Raw genomic sequence first — 24,719 nt, forward strand, 5'->3', positions numbered from 1 at the left:
CGTTCATGTGTCAAAAAATCGTTCCAATTGTTTTAATTTCAAATCCCGTAGAGTTAGATAATAGAAATTGGTATGATTATTCAACACTACTAGACGTAGTGTCTCGTATAAGATGCAGTGTTCAAAACTTGTGCAAATGCACAAATATCGTGTATGTTTTCTAACTGTAAAACTACTTAGGGTTCGATATTAGTAGTGCATAAAAATTTCTACCTCCCATGATAATAAGCTACGTGTATCATGTGTATGTTTACTGAAAAAGAACTGATTATTTCTAAGATGAGTTATAATTTGCCTCACAATTTACTTCTTTACTCGAGATTTTCTTATCTCTATGTATCAATGTTTTCGTTCTCATCTGTGAATGAATTTGGATCTGTCGGCCTATTTGCTTTTCGGCATCGTTTCATAAAACTGTATACCTGGCTTTTATTTGGTGCTAATAGTCTCATTTCTAGAAGTGATTTCTCCAATTTCATAGTCATCGTTTTTTAAACTGTTTTTCTTGACATACATACATTAATTAAACGGGATTGTAACAAAATATTCTTTCGAAGATATTTCTTATGTTTGTAGAATGTTTCCTTTTTGAAAAAATATTACTGTTATAGCACTGAAAAAGTACTGAATTTACGAATTAAGGTGTGGAACCTAAACCTGAGATAATATGTCTTATTTTTACCTTACCTATCAATAATACGTCATAGATTTTCAATTTTGGTAATTTGAAAACACGAATTTTCGTTATTTTTGTTCATTTCTATGTATATTGACGTTTGTTTTTGTTGCACTTCAGTGTTCCTTGTATTTCTCTTATAGTTGACATGTTTCCCTCAGTTTTAGAACGTAACCGAAATCTGTTTTCTCTCAGTCGATTTATGACTTTTGAATAGCGGTCTACTACTGTTAACTATATTTAGACCAATAAATTAATTATCAAAATTTTCTCATTTTACTTCAGAAGATTAAATTGAACAAACATTTTGATTGATTTTTAAAGCGACTCATTCCAATGCTGTTAATCTTTAAGCGTCAAATCAAGGAGACATGGAGTATACGTAAATGACAAAAACATCGACAACATAAAAATGTTTAGAGACATATTAAGGTCATTATCAAATCTTTAACGACAGAGTAAGGTCTTCATAATAGGCATAGCTCACATTCACCTAAAAGTATGGAAAACTATCAATAAATTCAACATGAGTTATCAATGGCCTATTTTCAACATCAATTTGATGATCCTGTAACTAGATATAACGTTTGATTAGATTCCTGACAATCCACTCGAATTTGAACATGCACCGGAGTTGAACGAGATTGATAAGATAATTTTAAGACCTCATGTTCGTCTTTTAATCTTAATAAAAGGCAGTACAGAAACAATAAAAGAAACAAACAAATAAAGTTGTGTTTTAAGTGACTTATGTCATTTTTGATGAGTCATTGTTGGTTAAATTGTGTTATAGTTTGTTATTATGTTCTGTTCTAAAATACACTATTGTACCTGGTAAGGAGAGGATTGACGCTCATTCAAACAACTTCAACCCTGCCACATTATGTATGTGGCTGTCCTAAGTCAAGATCCTGTATTTCAGTGGTTGTCATCGGTTCCTTTCTACCATACTTGGTTTTGTTAATTGTTTCTTCATAAAATATCAAGCTTATGAACTTTTATAATGCTTCCAGGAAAAGATATTAAACTGAAAATAATACTATCACTTGTAACTAACACGTATAATCAAGATGTGTATGTCCGGAGAGGACGAAATTAAAAAAACACACCCAAAATACTGTCAATCGTAGTCCATTTAGATCGGAGTCAAAGTAACGCTCGTACCGGGTTTCGAACTGACAACCTTAGTTTCGAAAGACTGGTTATTATTGTAGATGAACTACTTATAACCCTTTTCTGTTAAATACCATCGGGTTCTAGATGCCTACCTGCATTTTTATTGCAAGCAAAAAGTCTAGATATCAAACTTTTATTTTAGGTCGGCTCTAATATTTGAGATGAAAGTATAAACAAGAAATATAGAAGATAATTGAGCAAATTTGTATCAGTATAGTTGAAGGATTCTGTAAAAATATTTTTTTTTCTTTTCCTGTGTTTCTTAAAGTTTAACACAGAGATTTAAATTACGTTTAATATGATACAAAAACATGTCTGCAATAAGGCGTGCACAGCTAGTGCCTATTGAAAAACATAATGTCTGTTCGAAGTTAAATAAAAAAAATCCACAAATACATTGCGGATTTAAATATCAAAGGGCTGTTAACATGTCTGGAGCAGATGATATCACAAATAGTTTTTGTTTAGATCTAGTTTAAAGATTTTAAGATGTAATTGTCGAATCGTACTTTGTGAACAGTTATTATACATGTTTTTACATTTCGTCCATAGTGTTGTCGTTTATATAAGAACTTATGATTGTTTACCTATATTTCAATATCTAAAGGAATAATAGTGTATCACCATTCAGAAGTCATAACAAATATACAAACAAATACACAAAATATATACTTCTGGCTATCCGTAACAGATACTTCTATTTATTTTTATTTTGTGAAAACATGTGGTTGTTCATTTAAGGATACCACATTTATTAGTCCGAAAAAGGATGATTTTTCTTTCCAGTTCCATGATTTGATTTGTAAGAGCAATGTTGTTATCCAACTCAGAATTGCCTTTTACTGTCTTTGTGTTGTGTGATATCTTTGATTTAACATTTCTGTAACTAGTTGACATTATCTGATATAGCTGCAAGAATAAAATAACTCATTTCTACTATTTATCATGTTAAATTTTAATACAAAGTAAACGTGTGTCACTAAATACTGACTACATTCATACCGCTTTCTATGAGGATCTTTGTCTTGTTCATATGGCTGCGGCGAACATCCTACATTGTGCAAAGGTTTTGTGGAAAACAAATAAGTCATGCTGTGCATTGTGGTAATGTAGCAAACAAGCAATTATTGAGTTGGTGTTATATTTTAAGAATAAAAGCTTATCGTCTTGATCGGGTTATTGTTAAAAAAAAAATTAATTGAAAGTACTCAAACAATATCAATGATTTAAAACTGTGTAGTTATTGTTTAGATTAAATTATTACAATATTTGGGCCTCTCACTAGCAAAAGCAGTTCATTAAAATTTTTGACATAGATATTTTTAAAAATATTTATATATTTTTTTGAATATACGTGTATATTACAACTTTAATGTGATGAGCATGTAGTTGGAGGAATACATTAACAGTTCCAATTTTGCAGCACCCGATACGTTTTCGACTATCAATATCAATCTTCAGGAATTCATGACGCAAAAGTGTTTAAAGATCTAAAAGTTATAAACCAAGTTAGAACTTAAAACCATAAATTGTGAAGGTTATACCCAACTCCAAAATTCATATTTCAATATAATTGTGTTTATGGTGGGGGAAAAAACAATTATAAAAATAATACCAATAGTATTATAAAATATTACTTGAATCAAACAGATAAATGCAACAATAGCTACGACATAAGGTTGGTATACATCTGCTGTCTCCCAAAACAAATCCACACAACCCTGCAACGAAAATCGACAAATTGGGAAAATGCATAAATGACAGATGTCCCTTGTTTAGACTTTTAAAAAACTTCCACATGATAATATCTATGTCAGGATTTAATTTTCTAAAGTTAAATTGATGGTTAAGTTCCGTTTGTTCCTATTTATTCAGTGTATACTTGTATGTCTATGTTGGTTGAATATGTGCGTTTACATTATTGTTTCTAATTTCAATGCGCGCATTGTTTGCATTACTGATACAATTGACAAAAGGATTATTTATAAGAAAAACTTCAAAGTGCGACGGGAACGACAAAATACGACACAGTTAAACTTAAGTATCGCTTATCATGCTAATATGCGATAATTCAGTGATAAAGTAAAATGGTAAAAATGAGAATGGAAATGGGGAATGTGTCAAAGAGACAACAACCCGACCAAATAAAAAACAACAGCAGAGGGTCACCAACAGGTCTTCAATGTAGCGAGAAATTCCCGCACCCGGAGGCGTCCCTCAGCTGGCCTCTAAACAAATATATACTAGTCCAGTGATAATGAACGCCATACTAATTTCCAAATTGTACACAAGAAACTAAAATTAAAATAATACAAGACTAACAAAGGCCAGAGGCTCCTGACTTGGGACAGGCGCAAAAATGCGGCGGGGTTAAACATGTTTGTGAGATCTCAACCCTCCCCCTATACCTCTAACCAATGTAGAAAAGTAAACGCATAACAATACGCACATTAAAATTCAGTTCAATAGAAGTCCGAGTCTGATGTCAGAAGATGTAACCAAAGAAAATAAACAAAATGACAATAATACATAAATAACAACAGACTACTAGCAGTTAACTGACATGCCAGCTCCAGACTTCAATTAAACTGACTGAAAGATTATGATTTCATCATATGAACATCAGGCACAATCCTTCCCGTTAGGGGTTTAGTATCATACCATCATAACATATATGAGAAGAACATAACCCGTGTCATGCCAACAACTGTTTTTAGAATAAATGTGTTTAGTTCCGATGCATAGACCTTATCAGTGACTCAATATTAACGCCAAAATATGCAATCTTTAATGACTTGACAACAGTATCGTAATTATATCCCTTCTTAATAAGTCTATTCAAAGGTTTTGTAAGTTTCTGAGGTGAATACTGACACCTTTGTGCTTTATAAAGAATATTTCCATAAAAAATTGGATGTGAAATACCTGAACGTATTAGAAGTCTGCATGTTGAGCTATATTTACGAATGATGTCTTTATACCAATGATAAAATTTAGTAAATGTTTTGACTAGTTTGTGATATCGAAAACCCTGGTGTAATAATTTTTCAGTAATACATAAATTTCTCTCGTTAAAATCTAAAACATTGTTACATACACGAGCGAATCGTACAAGTTGAGATATATAAACACCGTAAGATGGTGACAAGGGAACGTCACCATCTAAAAACGGATAATTAACGATAGGAAATGAAAAATCATCCCTTTTATCATAAATTTTAGTATTCAGCTTTCCATTAGTGATATAGATATCAAGATCGAGAAAAGGGCAGTGGTCATTGTTAGTATTAGCTTTATTTAAAGTAAGTTCAACAGGATAAATTTCATTAATATACATACTGAAGTCGTCATTATTGAGAGCCAAAATATCATCCAAATATCTAAAAGTATTATTAAATTTGTTTATCAGATGTTGTTTCGATGGGTCTTTGCTTATTTTTGTCATAAATTGTAACTCATAACAATACAAAAACAGGTCCGCAATAAGTGGTGCACAGTTAGTCCCCATTGGAATTCCGATAATCTGACGATATACGGAATCCCCAAAGCGAACAAAAATGTTATCTAGTAAAAATTCAAGGGCATATATAGTATCAAAGCATGTCCAATTAACATAGTTTTTTTGTTTATTGCTACTAAAAAATGACCTAAAAGAGTTTGAACATATATATTCACATTCTGATTTTTTGAATGCCCAATTAATTAGGTGTGTGAATTTTTTCTTAATGAGAATGTGAGGCAATGTGGTATACAGGGTAGAAAAATGAAAACTTTGAACAGATTCAAAATCACCAATATAAGCATGCAATTTATCAAGTACTTCCAACGAGTTCTTGACACTCCAAAAGTAATTTATTCCACTATTTTCGAAGGCCTTATTTGAACAATTTATTATCAGGTTTTTAATTGTACCAAGTGTGCTGGTAAGAAGAATAGACAATTTAGTAGTTGAACAATGGCTTGAAGACGAAATAAATCTATATTTGTAAGGGGTTTTGTGTAGCTTCGGAAGCCAATACATAGTTGAGACTTTCATTGTATTTGGCTCTGCTTGTAAAGCGGTGGCTAAAAGTTTATGGTTGTTACAGATTTCGTTTTCTGAAAATGGAGTCAGTTGGAATGTTGGTGAATTGGTGATTTCCTTTTTCAGAACCTCAATGTAAACTTTACGTCAAACAATAATAATATTATTAGCAGCTTTATCGGCCGGGACAAAAACAAATACCTTGGCTAGTTCTTTTAGTTTATGTTTGATACGAGAAATAGGTTTATTGTGGTTATTGTTAATAGTAAAATGTTCTTTAAAATGTTGAATACGTATATCAACTATCTTCATTACTGAATTAAAAAAACAGTCCAAAGATTTTTTGTCAGCTTTTTCCCGTTTTATCCATTTCATACAGTAAGTATGGAGTGAGTCGTGGATGATATTACGACACTCATTCCAATTAATAATTGACGGGGGACGATATTTAGGTCCTTTACTGAGGAATGATTTTAACTCTCGGTCTTGAACGATGTTAAGATCTCCTGTTATAACATGGGAAATGGGTCCATAAATATATTCGGAATTACTGCAATTACATGAAGTAGGTGTATTTTCACTGATATTAACATCTTTACACAATTGACTATAATTAAACACAAATTTCCGGGTAGATTTCTTGTAAATATAACAAATAAGAGGTAGCTCAGTATTGTCAAAATATCCTGGAATTTGTTCTTTAACAGAATGGTCGTTAAATATACCGGCAATATTTACAAAATCAAAGCCTTTATTGACATACTTAATTTTAATAAAATGTTTTTTATGATCTTCAGGGCGATCAATTTTGGGAAATAATTTAGAATAACAATATGCCATAATAATTTGAACAATTTCATACTTTGGACTGCTATATGAAATTGTGTTGCAATCCTCCAAAATTTTATTTAACTTATTAACCGGTAACGAACAGAGTTTTGTTAACAGATAATGTCTGCCGTTGTTTTTTGAAATAGAAATTAGGTCCGAAATATTGGTATGATTGGCCCGAAATTTTCTTTGATTGCGATTTGTTCTACGACCGTGAGAACGTTTTTTACGAACAGTTTTAGAAACTATATCCAAAATGTTAACGGAATTGGTTCTAGATATATTACCAATTCCCATGATATTATCATTTAGACCGAGAGGGTAAACTGTCTGTAATTTTTTAATCCAATTTAATTCAATTATTTTCCGTGATCGTACAAACTTTGAATGTGATTCACCAGGCTGCTTATTTACTACCTCTAAAGGTTGAACTGCTAAATATTTAGAAGGATGGTTGTGCTTCTTAAGGTGTTGGTAAATGATACTTTTGAATTTATTGGGTCTCTTAAAACGATACAGATGTTCTTGCTAAAAATGTCAAACGCTATCAGTATTAATTACCCGAAAAAGATAGGGTATATCAGGGTAGGACTGATAGCTGACTAAATAGTAGAATGGGGCTGAATATTGAAATACTACTTTTTGATAAATATTCCTAAAGTAATGAACTAGAGCAGTTCTCGCTCGGACACACACTCCATAATCTAGTATATTATAAGAGCATAAACCTGAAGCACGGGGAGGCACTCTACTGCCTCCACACGGCACTAAAGACAAACTCTGTAAAAAATAAAAATGAGAATGGAAATGGGGAATGTGTCAAAGAGACAACAACCCGACCAAATAAAAAACAACAGCAGAGTGTCACCAATTCCACTGTTAACGCGAAGGACTGTTAGCGCGCGGAAGTATTCACTTTTGCACAGTTATTCAAATGAAAGGTTAACTGTAGGAAAACAAATGACCCAAAACAAGAAAATATGTTGATATATAATGAAACATGTGATGTCCATTTGTACGCAGAATTTTCTTCAAAACATATGAGTCATTTACTTAATTAGAGAAAAGCTGGATTCAAGGATTGGAGTTACATTATCAAAATTTATGCAAACTATATGCACTACGATGATACATTTGCCTTCTATCAAAGAAGTATCAAGATAAAGAAATCATACAAAAGATCACATGATCACTGAAGTTCACAAGAACCACAAAGTAGACCACTCTAGTCAGGTCAATTAGGTCAGAATTAATTGATTGTGGTTTTGGGTTTTCAAAGGTACATACCACACGCTGAAATCAAGGGGAATATTTGAGATGAGATGTTGATTGTCTTTTGAAGTACTCAATGGGATGCCTTTAAAAAAAAACAATGATTATAAAGAATTCCTCAGCTGTATTCGGCAAAACTTTTAGGAATTGTTGGTTCTCAATGCTCTTCAACTTCGTACTTTGTTTTGCCTTTACAATATTTTTTTTTTGTTTCGAGCGTCACTAATGAGTCTTTTGTGGACTAAACGCTCGTCTGGGCCAAATACAAAATTTTAATCCTGGTATCTTTAATGACTTTATATATAATGCATTCACATATCAATTGAAGACAATGAATCGGGCTAATATATAGGTAAAATTTATGCATTTGTATTTTTTTTTTGTCTTGAAAACGCATACTTTGTTTACTACTGGATATTTGTCGACTATTTCAGAAAATTCGTATTGGAAAGTTTATGTACGTTTTCAAGAATAATAAGCAATATATCTTTAAAAAAACGGTTGATAAAAGAAGTCAATACAACTACATGCAAGGTGATTTTCTGTTTTAGCTTCTATTATTATGTTTTAATGGATATACTATTGTCATGCTTGGTACAAAAAAATAAGATATCAAAAATACTCCGAAAAAAATCAAACTAAAGTATTTAATTAAATAACAAAATCAAAAACTTAAACAAATCAAACGAATTGATAATAATTGCGGAAGCCCTGGAGTGCCATGCAAAAAAAAAAATTTCAACTTGTGCGCACAAGTTACTATCTTGCGCGCACAAGTTACACAACTTGTGAGCACAAGTTACACGTGATCTTATAGACATGCGCTGTTTGGCTAAAGAGACTACTTTATGGAACGCCGTAGCTGCCGAATACAAACATATGTTTATATACATGAATCCACATACTTTTCAATATCTGTACTTGTTTTTTTCTATGTATACACATTCTTTTCCTAAATATGCACATCGTTTACCTTATATGCATATACTTTTCTATATATGCACATATATGCGGATTTTTTTATATATCCATTTGCACATAGTTAACCTCATATGCATATACTTTTTTTCTATATATGCACCTACTTATTTTACATATGAATGTACAAATGTAGTTCTGCATGTGAATACTTTTCTCAGTATATATGAACATAGTTTTTCAACGTGAGAATTACAATTCATATTATGCTTTTATGTTGTTTTTTTTTTTTCAAATTGAACTAAGGGTTCCAATATCACAAAAAGAATGTTTATTAAGAATTTCTTAATGATGTATGTTGTAAAATAAGGAACTTTTGAAATCATTTTCATATGAATGCAATACTATTTTGGCATGTATGATGGTATGGCGCTGTTGTCTTCATCTACAGTCACTTGTTTTAATGCCATAACTTTGTATTTTGTATGAGTCGTTTGTATTACATTTTAACACAAGGATTATTACCACTAATGGCGTGTTGAATTCAGTGATTTTTGTCCCAACAATTCAGTGATAACGGGTCACAAGTTGTATTAATGCATTTTAGTTTGGTTTCCGCACTCTGTCGTTAATTTTGCCTTATCCAAAATGATTGAAATTCACACACAATGTTGATAATCACACAGAGTTAGGCCGAGTTAGAATTTGGGCAGTAATTTTTTGCACAATTATGCCCCTTTATAACTTGGAAAATTGAAAATTTTAAGCGGGGGCATTCGTGCTTTCAGACTTTATTTTTGATACAGGTTTTATGTTTTATTAGTAAAAACATTAGAAAGAGCCGAATGCACTTTGTCGGTGTGGGAATAATCTATAAAAAGTGAATGTAAAATGTCATAGAGTGAGACAAAGGTATTACTGTCCAGTGATGGCGAAAACTATTTCTATAGAGCTTTATATTTTCGGTATTAGAATACCTGGATGCTTCATACTTTGTTTGTAATAGCCTTATGTTTCGAAGTTTCTGTCTGTCATATATATTCTTTGGTCTTGACCTATTATAAATTGTACAGCGACTGGTTGAACAAAATTATAGTTTTTTTGTCATGTGAATTTCTCCCTTTTTATGAGTGATCAATGTTAAAATTACGTTATTTTGTACGTTTCTTAGATGTAATAACGCAGTAGGTCAACTATATATGTGGCACATTTTCATGATTCATAATTCTTTGGTCAATGTTAATTTTTTTCTATAAAGAGTGGAGAAGAATGGCCCATTGAATTTCTTGATGTCTTTAAAAAGATGCCTATTATCAAAATGTTAATCACAATCCAAATGTAGATATGTCAAACGTATTTAAAGGGACCATACTTGCTCAAACTATCCAGGGTTTTACTTTTGCAGTAATATCAAGCTGGGCTCTTGGGCCATTTTATCAATTTGATCAGTAATTCTATATTATATCTTAAAGAGACAAAAATATTGATAGAATCATGTATTCATTTTCAAGTTGTAAGCTTTTGATAATTTGGGGTCGGGTGGGAGTAATGTATCTCTCTTGAATTTTTCTCTTTGTATACGAAAGTAATTATATATATATATATAACTTCGTTAAAATATTAAAAAAATAAACTGTTTTCACAGAAATGGTTATGTAACGCCTTTTTGTAATTTTGACAATGCAAATGTTGAAACCATAATTATAGCAATACTTTAACATGAAAGTTATGGAAATATTCAAAGTTGATGAACCACGACTGAAAGTACATGGCTGAACAATATCCATGGAAATGAGATGTGCCAATATACAACTACATACAAAATACCATAAGTCGTTCCCTTTAAACAAACATGAACTTGTAAACTATGTAAAAGTTTCAAGTTAATGAACCATGATGAGAGGGTGGGCTTTATAACCTGCATAGACATATGACTTGCAAATGCCAATAAATTTTCAAAGTCAATGGACAATTACTGAGGGGACAGGGCCAAATATTATCTATGGAAATGAGATGTTCCAATACTTATACAACTGCATAAAACATTTCATTGAACCACCACTTGTGGTTCAACATAAACTAGACCTAATCACAAACTAATACATTGTGAAGCCAACGCCGACGCCGTAAAAATAAAATGTATACGTATTGAAAAGCTTTAAAAAGCTATGAATATCAAGTATGATATGGCGTGCTGCAGTGCTGCATTATGATTTGTCTGATTTACTCTGTATTTCTTGTTTTGCGTCTACATTTTCAGCATTTGGGGATAAAGTGAGAGTGCAAACACAAACAAAAAAATAAATGAAATTTTCCTAGTTATAATGGAGCAGAACTGTAGTACAGCAGGTGACTTTTTGCGTTTGATAGTTTTTTACCTTTGTGCATGAGCTTTATCAAATTAAGTAGAGGCAATGTTGAATTGGCAATTTAAAGTTGAATTAGAATGCATCAAAATAAAATGGAAAGATGGAAGGACAGACGGTAAAATGGACGATCAAGGGTTTTACATGTATAATGCCACATACGCCTATCGGCAGGGCATAAAAAAAATATTCCCCCGTCTTTGGTCCTTTCTATAACATCATAATAATAGAAAACAATTCACATTTTGAGATCTTAGACTATACTGAATACTTTGAAAACACATTTAAATTGGTAAAGAAAACGGCAATTTAAATTAAGTTTTATAATAAAATTGAGAATGGAAATGGGGAATGTGCCAAAGAGACAACAACCCGACCATAGAAAAAAAACAACAGTAGAAGGTCACCAACAGGTCTTCAATGTAGCGAGAAATTCCCGCACCCGGAGTCGTCCTTCAGCTGGTCCCTAAACAAATATATACTAGTTCAGTGATAATGAACGCCTAATTTCCAAATTGTACACAAGAAACTAAAATTAAAATAATACAAGACTAACAAAAGCCAGAGGCTCCTGACTTGGGATAGGCGCAAAAAAGCGGCGGGGTTAAACATGTTTGAGAGATCTCAACCCTCCCCCTATACCTCTAGCCAATGTAGAAAAGTAAACGTATAACAATACGCACATTAAAATTCAGTTCAAGAGAAGTCCGAGTCTGATGTCAGAAGATGTAACCAAAGAAAATAAACAAAATGACAATAATACATAAATAACAACAGACTACTAGCAGATAACTGACATGTCAGCTCCAGACTTCAAATAAACTGACTGAAAGATTATGATTTCATCATATGAACATCAGGCACAATCCTTCCTGTTAGGGGTTTTGTATCATACCATCATAACATATATGAAAAGAACATAACCCGTGTCATGCCAACAACTGGTTTTTGAATAAATGTGTTTAGTTGTAAGAATGCATTTTTGACCCGTTAGTGGTAATAACCCTTGTGTTAAAATTTAATACAAATAAATCGACTCCTTCAATGTTTTGACATGAAAACCAAGTGACTATAGATGAAGACAACAGCGCCATACCATCATCCATACCAAAATAATATTGCATTCATATAATCAGATGGTCCGCAGGGCGCAGCTTTATACGACCGCAGAGGTTGAACCCTGAACGGTTGGGGCAAGTATGGATACAACATTCAAGCTGGATTCAGCTTTACATTTGGATTGTGATTAAATAGTTGACACAGCATAGGTTTTGGACACAGAATGAATGTGGTCTAATGAACTTAAAATATTTTTTTTGCCTTTGAGCAATCACTATGCTGTTGAATATTAATCCTCTCAAAAAAATGTTTGAAGAAATTTTCTTTTTATTTATGAAATCTGAAATGAGAAAAATTTAAACCCCCCCCCACCATTTTTTTCACATCCCCCTTTCCCTTTTTTCAAAACTGATCTCAATTCAAATTTCTAATGGAGTTTGCAACAATAACTGAGTAAAGTAGTAAAAATGAATATACATTGCATATTGTATAAAACAATGATTTAAGTTGATTCAACTACTATTCTGGACAAAGAAAGATAACTCCAATTGATAATTTCTTGCTATTGCACAATATTGTGCAATTAGATATTTCTTGCTATTGCGCAATACTGTGCAATTGAAAATATTTGCTATTGCACAATACTGTGCAATTGAAGATTTCTTGCTATTGCGCAATACTGTGCAATTGAAGATTTCTTGCTATTGCTGAATACTGTGTAATTTAAAATTTCTTGCTGTTGCACAATACTTTATATAATAATTTTGGATCCTGATTTGAACCAACTTGAAAACTAGGCCCATAATCAAAAATCTAAGTACATGATTAAATTCAGCATATCAAAAAAGCTAAAGAATTCAATTTTTGTTAAAATCAAACTTAGTTGAATTTTGGACCCTTTGGTATTTAATGTAGACCAATTTGAAAACGGGACTAAAAATTAAAAATCTACATACACAGTTAGATTTGGCATATCAAAGAACCCCAATTATTCAATTTTTGATGAAAACAAACACAGTTTAATTTTGGACCCCGATTTGGACAAACTTCAAAACTGGGCCAATAATCAAAAATCTAAGTACAATTTTAGATTCAGCATATCAAAGAACCCCAAGGATTCAATTTTTGTTAAAATCAAACTAAGTTTAATTTTGGACCCTTTGGACCTTAATGCAGACCAATTGGAAAACGGGACCAAAAATTAAGAATCTACATACACAGTTAGATCAGGCATATCAAAGAACCCCAATTATTCAATTTTTGATGAAATCAAACAATGTTCAATTTTGGACCCTTTGAGCCCCTTATTCCTAAACTATTGGGACCAAAACTTCCAAAATGAAACCCAACCTTCCTTTTGTGGTCATCAACCTTGTGTTTAAATTTCATTGATTTCTATTTACTTATACTAAAGTTATTGTGCGAAAACCAAGAATAATGCTTATTTGGACCCTTTTTTGGCCCCTAATTCCAAAACTGTTTGAACTAAAACTCCCAAATTCAATCCCAACCTTCCTTTTTTGGTCATAAACCTTGTGTCAAAATTTCATAGATTTCTATTTACTTAAACTAAAGTTATAATGCGAAAACCAAGAAAATGCTTATTTGGGCCCTTTTTGGCCCCTAATTCCTAAAATTTTGGGACCAATACTCCCAAAATCAATCCCAACCTTCCTTTTGTGGTTATAAACCTTGTGTTAAAATTTCATAGATTTCTATTCACTTTTACTAAAGTTAGAGTGCGAAAACTAAAAGTATTTGGACGACGACGACGCAAGACGACGACGACGCTAACGTGATAGCAATATACGACGAAAAATTAAAATTTTTGCGGTCGTATAAAAATGATTCCAACAGTTGCTTAATTGAACAACATACATCATTAAGAAATTCTTAATAAACATTCCTTTTATGATATTGGAACCCTTAGTTCAGTTTGAAAAACACAACAACAGAAAAGCATAATATGAATTGTAATTCTCACGTTGAAAAACTATGTTCATATATATTGAGAAAAGTATTCACATGCAAAACTACATCTGTACATTCATATGAAGAATAAGTATGTGCATATATAGAAAAAAAAGTATATGCATATGAATATAAAAAAGAAGATGTGGTATGAGTGCCTATGAGACAACTGTCCACAAGAGACCAAAATGACACAGACATTATCAATTATAGGTCACCGTACGGCCTTCAACAATGAGCAAAGCCCATACCGCAATATCAGCTATAAAAGGCCCCGATGTAAAACAATTCAAAAGAGAAAACTAACGGCCTTATTTATATAAAAAAATGAACGAAAAACAAATATTAATATGAAGTTAACTATGTGCAAATATATATAAAAACAAAATGCGCATATATGTGCATATAAGGTAAACGATGTGCATATGTAGGAAAAGTATGTGCATATAATTTAGCCCAGGTGGTCGTGTGGTCTAGCGGGACGGCTGCAGTGCAGGCGATTTGGTGTCACGATATCACAGTAGCATGGGTTCGAATCCCGGCGAGGGAAGAACCAAAAATTTGCGAAAGCAAATTTACAGATCTAACATTGTTGGGTTGATGTTTAGACGAGTTGTATATATATATATATATATATATATATATATATATATATATATATATAAAGTAAGTGCATATAAAGTTAACTATGTTCATATATATGAAAAGTATGTGTATATATAGAAAAAAACATGTGAGATATTGAAAAGTATGTGCATTCATGTATTTAAACATATGTTCGTATTCGACAGCTACGGCGTTCCATAAAGTAGTCTCTTTAGCAAAATAGCGCATGTTTATAAGATCACGTGTAACTTGTGCGCACAAGTTGTACAACTCGTGCGCACAAGTTGTACAACTCGTGCGCACAAGTTGTGTAACTTGTGCGCACAAGATAGTAACTTGTGCGCGCAAGTTGGTAACTTGTGAGCACAAGTTGAATTTTTTTTTTTTTGCATGGCACTCCAGGGCTTACAATTGTCATATACCTGTCTTGGTACGGGAATTTCCGTTCGAAGAATATGGTGGATTAAACGTGGTTTTATAGTTAGCTTAACCGTTTACTTGTATTTTCTGTCCAGCTTTTTGCATCCGTGCTTATTGATTACCGTATAATATGTCAACGGCAGTTCGTGTTGAAATTTTTGTGTTTTTTTTTCATCGGTAAATGTCATTGTAATATCGTACTGTGTGTAAATCACTTTGCTTTAACTTACTAATAACAGAATCAGGTGTTGACAATTGAATTCGATAACAATACTAATAATCACAACACACTTACATTTGTCCAACGAACCTTTGACATTTTTAGCTTTAACACACAAGAAATAAACAAGCAACATTTTTTTATATTTATAACAACAAACTTCTCAATATGTTGTTGTTTCCCTCGTCAAAAGAAGAGATGTATTATTAGAATAGATATAAGAAATTTGGTATGAGTACCAATGAGACAACTCGCAATCAAAGTCACAATTGGTAAAAGTAAACAATTATAGAATGTTAAGAAGCTACTGTTAAAGTACTATAGCTTATTTTTTTGACAGGACTACATTTAAACTGTATTCAGCATTCTATTATTATAACTGAAATTAAACTTCTTACCTTCTTATTGATGTAATCCGTTGTGTTACAAGGTCCTGGAATTTGCCATCCATGAATTTCTATTGAATTGCAGCAAGCCAAGGGAAAATCAATGGGATTTTGCATGATATAACTGTGGAAGGGTTCTCCCCATGTCTCACTGAAGGAATGCAACGTTTTAAAATCAGTATATCCGTTGAATCCACAACAATTGAACTGAAACAGCAAGATGTGTTATGTTACTGTTTTACCGGACGATTCTTATCAATATCTGATAGAAATGGTAAAATCTTAGAAGTTGTTACGGCGACAATCAAAAATTGATATGACGTCATCGATAAGCTTTATGCACAAAACATTCATGATAAAAGCAAACATACTAAACATTTTCGAAAGGCTTATATTATGTACATAAATTAAGCCGTTAGTTTTCCCGTATTGTATTGCATTTGTCATTTCGGAGCCTTTTATAGCTGACTAATCGGTATTGGCTTTGTTCATTGTTGAATGTCGTACGGTGACCTGTAATTGTTAATTTATATGTCATTTGATCTCTTGTGGAGAGTTGTCTTGTTGGCAATCATACCACATCTTCTTCTTTATATTATACATGATTTTATAGTTGTCTTATTCTTAATAAAGTACTACTGTATCGAAAAAAAAAATCACCAAAGATATTTTGCTTATTTTTTACGCCTGATGAGCGTTAAGTCTACAAAAGACACTTCATATTATGGGCATAAAATACAGAGCAGAAGGAGATACTAACTCGTCAAAGTTTAAAACGTTGTTTTCGAGTCTTGGGATATAATAAGTTTGTTTATTCAAACAAGTTAATCTACTTTGGGACATATAGACACCGAAATGAATTTTTAGTATCCTTTACATTTCTAGACATGTTAGTGTTCCTTGATCCATGGCGTCTGCTTCCCACTTGAGTGACATCTAGTGGGTAAGGGGGAGGGTCTTGTAATAATAACAGGGTCAAAATTGAAAGCCATGTAACATTTGGTATCTAATATCACATAGAAAAGTACAAAATTATAAAGAATAGAAATAGAAATAGAATATAAAATGAAATTCAAAATAGTGTGGCTGTGGCCATTGATTGACACATTAAATTCATCCATTGACTGGGACAATTTACGTGAACGTTTTTCTGTAACGACCACTGTTCACGACGTACCTGCGATAGACATTTAAACTGTGGGGTCACCAAAGGTTTCTTAACGCCTTTAATTATAAAATAATTCGAAAGATTAATCAGGAATAACCTTTATTTTTTTATTTATATAATTGAAATAAATCAAAACATCGTGTTATTTCTGATTAATTTTTCGAATTACGTTATTAAGGTGTTGAGAACCTTTGGTGACCCCATAGTTTAAGTGTCTTTTAAAAGTACATAGTGAGCAGTGGTCGTTACATATAAACGTTCACGTAAATTGTCCCAGTCAATGGATGCATTTAATGTGTCAATCAATGGCCACAGCCACACTGTTTTGAATTTCATTCTATATAAAAATGCGTTATAAATCCAATTATGGACCCTTGCGGGTTATTAATTTTATACAATGATTACAATGAATATGAATACCTGTTGCATGACAAGGTTCCATGCAGTACTGACAGAATCGTTGGATCTGAAACCTCGATAAGATTCATCTAAACTTTTATGGAAGTACAAATAAACGCCTTTGTTCAGCTGGAAGTAAAGTAAAGTAAGTCTTCAAATAGGTTAAAAAAAAGGAAACAGAATAATTGATCAAATAAGAAATCCTTTTTTTAGTTATGATGCCAACAAAATCAACGATTTTGAACAAAAGTCATCTGTAATGCTCAATATTTAGGTATACTCAAAAAGAGGGGAACGGTTCTCGAACTCATTATAAATTAAACAAACAGACATAGTTGTCTCCCAAAGTCAGGCAAAAAACACATATGGTCATAATTCGTTACCTGGACAAACCCTACCCTCCCCTATCAGAAAGGCATCTTCATGTTTATCATATGAAATAATGTCAATTTGATCTTTGTATTTTCGTTTCAGTTAATTAGTGCAAAAACAGTTTTTTGAAATCTTAATGAGATCACAACCAAGTGTTTTGGAGACAAACTTATTCATAACGTATTAAAGATCCCCAACCAACAACAAAAGAGTGGCTTCTTAATCGAAACTGTTCTATAACGATTATTCTCGCATTTTTTTTTTCAATTCCTTTGTGAAGGATAATTGTTATTTACTTGTAAATCAATTTAAGTTTAAAATTAACGGTGCCATTTCAACCACGTGAAACCCTTTTGTACAAATTGTTTTCACAAAAGTAGTTTTAATTGAATTATCTAAGAATGTTTTTAATGTGAGTAAAACAGCGTCGACAAGCTCCATCAACATCATAAATACGTACGACAGTTTGAAAAGAGGAAAATAGCACAACTCCAATGATCTGTGTTACCATCAGTATACTCAGAGCTACCACATACTGTAACAAACAATTATAGCTTTTATTTTTTTAGTGACATGTCTGACAATACAAACAAGTGTTTTTAGATAAGAGTAAAAGTAGGTATCAATTCTTATTCATAAAAAAATATAGTTGGTATTGTATAGAGACAAATGTCAACACAAAGATTTCAATCGAATCTAACAGTGTTAAATGGAATTGTGGTAATACAACTTTGTTAATTCTTCAAAAGTAAGGTGATATATCTCCCTTATTCGTAGCTTTCAATCCATGTTTGAATTTGGATATATATTTTTTTGGTACAATTAATTTAGAACGATTTATAAATTTTGCTTTTACCACTAAGTTCATGCCTCTGTTGTGAGATTGTTAGTTTCCGAGGGTTTCACTAACCCAGTAACGTACTAGCTTTAAAATATGGATCTTGTTTTTGGAAATTATTCTAACTTCAGGACTGAAAACCCTCATGTATAGTTTCAAAATCTTGTTCGATTTTGTTGTATATACTTATGGTCCTATTTGGTTCAGCACTTCGAGGTTTTTTGAAGGTTTTCAAATTTCAAATTTGTTTTGCCTCGAGAGTCACTGAAGAGAGATTAATTGTTGAAAATGCATCTTGATGCAGTACATTGATAACCTCTCTGTTAAGAAAAAAAAATGCATTCATATTAGAAATCTACTTTGTCAACGTTTCAAATGTTACTGCTATCGACCATGTGTTTCATTAATGTATTTTCCTCAGACACGAAAACATATATATGCACAAACAGGATTGCATGCCTTATATAATTTTCGTTTATTGTTACCGAATAAATTATGTCAAAAGTTTTGATTGTTGGATTTTAAGTATTACATTTTCAGTCTCCAGCATCACTGAAGAGACATCTCTTGTTGACATGCGCATTTGCTGCAGAAAAAAACTATACTCATCTGTAAACGTCATGTTTACAGCTTACTTTAGCAGTCTCTAATAAAGTAATCAACAATTTAAACAAATACATACCATCATTGTCAAACATCTTGAATTATAATATGTGCCAACAAAACCAAGGACTGCAATTGTACTGATTATTACTCCATACACCAGAGGAATAACTCCCAATGCTTTAACGAAACCCGCCAATTCTAAGTCTTCGATCGGGTCTGAATTTGTAATATTTGGCGGTTTTTTTATGGCTATATATGGATAAATGTTGATATCTGACAAATGGAGATAAATATGTTATTTCATATAATAAAATCAATATAATCGTTTTTAAGTATGTGTTCTTATGAAACTTAGTATGCTTTAGGATTATAAACATTAACGTAGATAATTCTATTATTGTTTTACTTTATGTATGTTAATCCACCCTTTTCTACATAATAAAATATCAGGAATATGGCAGTTGTTGTCCATTCGATTGATGTGTTTGAGCTTTTGATTTTGCCAGGGACTTTCCGTTTTGAGTTTTCCTTAGACTACTAGTATTTTTTTCTAGTATTTTTTTCTGATTTAACTATTTGCATATTGCGGTTCGTAAAGCAAATAAGAAATTAAATATGGTAGTGAGATTTTTTTAGTGTTATTGAAATATTTTTTTACGTATTGACAACAAATTCATAACAAAATAAATTGATCATACATACTACGATGAAAATTGTGTGGCGTTGTCGTTTACAAAGACTTATCACCCAAGCTTTTGGATGTGATAACAGATTGTTTTTCCATTTTAATGTGAATTACTTTTAAATCAATTTCAATTTGTTGTTGGTCACCGGATATTTTGCTTGATATAAACATTCCAATGACTATTTTAAATTGTACACAGTTATAAGTAGTCATAATTTTTTCGTCAAATTGTCTTCACGATTTAATTTTTACTTAATTTCTATAATTCTATCAGCAGAAGGAAATCTCCTCTATTAAAAAGATAATCTCTTTTTTTTCTAAAATTCAAACGGATAGGGGCCAGCTGAAGTATGCCTCCGGCTGCGGAATTTTCTCGCTGTCTTGAAAATTCCCTTGTTGGCCTTCGACTATTTTCCGCTCTTTTGTTGGGTTGTTGTGCCTTTGACACATTCCAAATTTCCATTCTCAATTTTATTTTTTTATATCATACACATGTAACAAAAATATTATCAAAAGTAATTTAAATGTTAATCAATAAACCCAAAGTGGTGCAGAAACTGTATATCATTAATTTTGTTAATCAGTTAGTTATTTGACCCATAATAATACAATTCAGATACTAGTAAACTTTTGACAGAGGATGCCCACCGCTTTCAGTAATCAAACAATGTTATCCGTTGTTGTATTTTTAAATCTGACAGTTTGAACGTTTTTATTTATAAAGATTTTGAAGTAATAATTTAACATTTTAAAGGATCAATAAAAGTTCATGATTTGTCAATTACAATTACAATATAGGTAAATCCCATCAAAATATAAATTGTTATATTCTTTCCTCTTAAGAAATTTTATATTAATATCTTATAGTTTTGTTCCATCCGTTGACACCTAGATTGGTTTATTAATTGGCAAGGACGTCATAATTTTATTCATATTCAATTCGACACAAATAGTCAAAGTAATACGTTAAAACAGAGCCTATAAAACTTGACATTTGAATAATGCAAACACTATGTTCATTTTGTATATTAGATAATATTCTCAACTCTGTATTTCATGTATATCTATTACTAGTATTCACCATAATATGATACTGAAATTAGCTATATTGAACTCATTTTTATAATATGATTCATTGATTCCTAAATACCTATTAGACTACTAATAGTTGGAGAAACTAATTTTCTGATTATTCAAGTTATTTCATCTGGTTATTGCTAGGTGTATCGTTCTTTCAATTTATTTTTATTTTTGTCTTTTTATGTTAATTATTGTCAATGCAGAATAAGTCTGACAAAAAGCCATAGTATGAACCGTATGCAGCAGTGTAATTTATTCATGATTTCAATGTTTTTCAAACCAATCTTTGTTAAACGTTTTTGTCTTAAATATTTCATTTTGTTCACTGACTTCACTTGCTTAATAAATTATTATGTATCTGTAAATTTCAACAAAATATTATTTGCTCATGCATTTATTTGTAAAGTAATACTCAACAGTCATTATTTATGTAAAGAACACACAATTAGACAGACTGTTAATATATGTGCAAGCTTTTCTTAAATTTTTGAAAAGATGTCTGAAGTCATTAGAATATTATATCTTTCTAAAGACAAACACGAGTCATTTGTCAACAGATGAGGGTGATTTATGGAAGTTATCTAATTTATTTTTAATATGATCATATTATAATGGATTCAAACGTATTCTTAATACGTATCATATACTGAGTATTCACATCACTAACTTGTCAATGTTTGCTTTGTCTTAATCGCATAATATCAATAGTATATAAATGTCATGTCATTCACTAATGTCTTGTTTAAATGTATGTATGCACTGCAGTTTGAACACCAAAAAGAACAAAAATTAAAAAAAAAAACAGTCATTATTTGTATATTTCAGATCTGTCATCCTCTTCTTTATTATGATTAAAAAAATATGTGTTCGTTATGCATTCAATTAATAAAACATCCTTCTCTGTTGCTTTAATATTTTCTTATTATTCTACTCTACATGCAATTAGCTTGATAGTGCTATTTTCACCATCTGATGATATATTATGTCATCACATTTGCTGAAGAAATCCGAATCAAATGATATCGTGATATAATCCCCAAGAATGAAAAATAACGAAAATACCGAACTCCGAGAAAAATTCAAAACGGAAAGTCCTTATCAAATAGCAAAATCAAAAGCTCAAACAAATCAATCAACTGAATGTACAACTGTCAGATATTTTACTTGGTACAGTCAATTGCTTATGTAGAAAATGGTGGATTTAACCTGATGTTACAGCTAGCTTACCCTCTCACTTGTATGACAGTCGTATGAGAATCCATTATATTGACAACGATGTGTGAACAAAACAAACATACATAATAGGTAAAATGTCAGAAATAGAGGTACATCAGTCAACGTCGTATTATAATCTTAATCACTAAATGTCAGAAATAGAGGTACATCAGTCAACGTCGTATTATAATCTTAATCAATAAATGTCAGAAATAGAGGTACATCAGTCAACGTCGTATTATAATCTTAATCACTAACAAACAAATTAAAATTTACACAGTTAAGTTCCTTGCTATTAGCGACAGAACGAATGTCACTAGTAGTGAAGTAACTGTTCATCTGTCAAGAGCAACTTAGTCCAACCAGCTTTTTGTCATTTTACTTTTGCCATAGTTTGTTTGTTGTTCTTCGGCTTATGGGTTTCAATATTATTTCAACTCGTTTTTAGAAGGATGTCGTTTCTTTAGGTATGTCCCTTATTAATTTAACTTATGTTGGTCACTTTTTTCAATATGATTTTTTTATTGTTGAGAATCCTATTTGTGTTAACATGACTACTTCATAGTATATTGATCAACAAAACCAAATAGATTGAAGCGTAGTATGTATGATAAGCATTAAATCAAATTTTGTTGTTGTTGCCATTTTGACATTTAAAAGAAATGTTAACACAAACCTTTAATCATGGTTCGAATATTGTTTTTAGCTTTGTCGAAGTCCGGTCTATTTGTTGCCGACATTTGATCAAATCCAGCAATTAGATAAATCCCGCCACATGCTGAAACAATTCCGATCACCTGAAAGATTTTTTTTTTTATTTCAGTATTATTTTGTTTGATGATTTATCTTACATGTCTAAATACTGTATACAAACAGTCTTAAAGAACGACTTGGTACAGTTTTGTAAGCAGGACACTTACAATCGGTCGATAAACTTTGTTACCAATTTGAAAATATTGAAAAATTAAGGTACTTATATATTTCTTATCATATTTTTTAACATTAAAAAAAAGGTTGCTAAAAAAATATGAATATTAACAAAGTCTTGACACAATTAATTGTGAAGTCCTCAAAGAGACGTGATTATCCAGATTTATTCGATTTTAGATAATTAGACAATATTAAAGAAGTGTACTAATTTCCTTTATTTCGGGGGGAGATGACATTGTAAAGTTGACATATTGAAATAGTAATCGTAAAACATTTACATTTTCTTGTATAAAAATAGTCAAAATACTGACAAGGCTGTTGTTCGACCAACTCGATGCTAAGTATGGAAAAGTCTTCATATAAAATATTTTAATAGAGTATAAAGATAAAATTTCTAATGTAATTTACAACAACATATTAAAAATAAAAATATCCCCTAAGTATTTTTTTACATTTGATTTTATACTTACTAAAAATACGACATTGATAATATAACTAAATATTGCCCATCTTTTCCTCATCATCTCCGAGATACTTTTTATAATTCGGAAACATGTACTAATTATAGTATAACCTTTTTAACTGACTGCTTCGTGCATGATTTAACCAATAAATATGTTATCGCCTTTTATACAAATAACGTAGTTTGTTGTAACAATAGTTCACATACAGAAACAGCTGTGTGACTTCAAATACATATTTTCTTTACGTTGATCTAAAACATTTGGGGTGGTGTTTAACACGATATTGAAGAAACTATTTGAGATATTAGAAAATATTGATAAACTAGAATTTAAATTAATTTGCGGGTAATTTTTTAGCAATTCAGTACATGAGTACTTTCAATATTCTAACATTACAAGTGTTAATCCGCAGTCTAAATGATAATATCAACGGACAGGGATTACTTAAGACATCTTATTTTAATATTGTGACTTCTGTAAGAATATACAGTAATCACACACCACAAGGTATGGGTATCAGTAAAACGATATCGTCATTTTTTAGTCAATCTTCAAGATTTAAAAAAAAAATTTAAAATAGAAACAAGATCATGGAAGACATAATTTACTACATTAACTCAATTCTATTCATTGTAAAGAGTTTAATTTTTCTCAGAGGTTTGTAGTAATATCTTTTTTGTTTCTTTAAGGACGGGATAAAACATACTTTTAGAGCTTTTCCATATCAAACGCATGGAAAAAATGGAGACTATATTTTAAAAACGTAATTCTTTGATTTTTTAATATTTTTTAAAAGATGAGTTGACTATATCAATTTTCTATTGATATTTAATTATTTTAAATTTCAGTAATGTGTGTCTTTATCCCTTGACAAATTCTTATTACCATGTATATCTGAAACATGCAAATGTTCTAGCAGAATACCAAAAGGTTTTCAATCATCTATCCCTTCTGACGCTGGTTAATAAAACAACGTTCATACATCTTTGGAATATTTAAGATCAAGGTGAAAACTTTTGGAAATGTTATTCTTTTTT

General features: G+C 31.3%; 1 long non-coding RNA gene across 1 annotated transcript; it reads right to left on the reverse strand.

The window, feature by feature from the left end:
* Nucleotides 1-2,524: 2,524 nt before the first annotated feature.
* Nucleotides 2,525-23,813, reverse strand: LOC143078056 (uncharacterized). Its single transcript, XR_012979025.1, has 8 exons — nucleotides 23,689-23,813; nucleotides 22,965-23,085; nucleotides 19,385-19,581; nucleotides 18,325-18,399; nucleotides 17,514-17,621; nucleotides 15,938-16,132; nucleotides 3,490-3,573; nucleotides 2,525-2,761 (listed from the first exon to the last, which is right to left on the reverse strand). It is a non-coding gene; the product is annotated as an uncharacterized LOC143078056 (long non-coding RNA).
* Between the last annotated feature and the right edge of the window lie 906 nt (nucleotides 23,814-24,719).

The sequence above is a fragment of the Mytilus galloprovincialis genome, chromosome 6 (genome assembly GCF_965363235.1).
Source record: "Mytilus galloprovincialis chromosome 6, xbMytGall1.hap1.1, whole genome shotgun sequence".
Taxonomy (NCBI): Eukaryota; Metazoa; Mollusca; class Bivalvia; order Mytilida; family Mytilidae; genus Mytilus; species Mytilus galloprovincialis.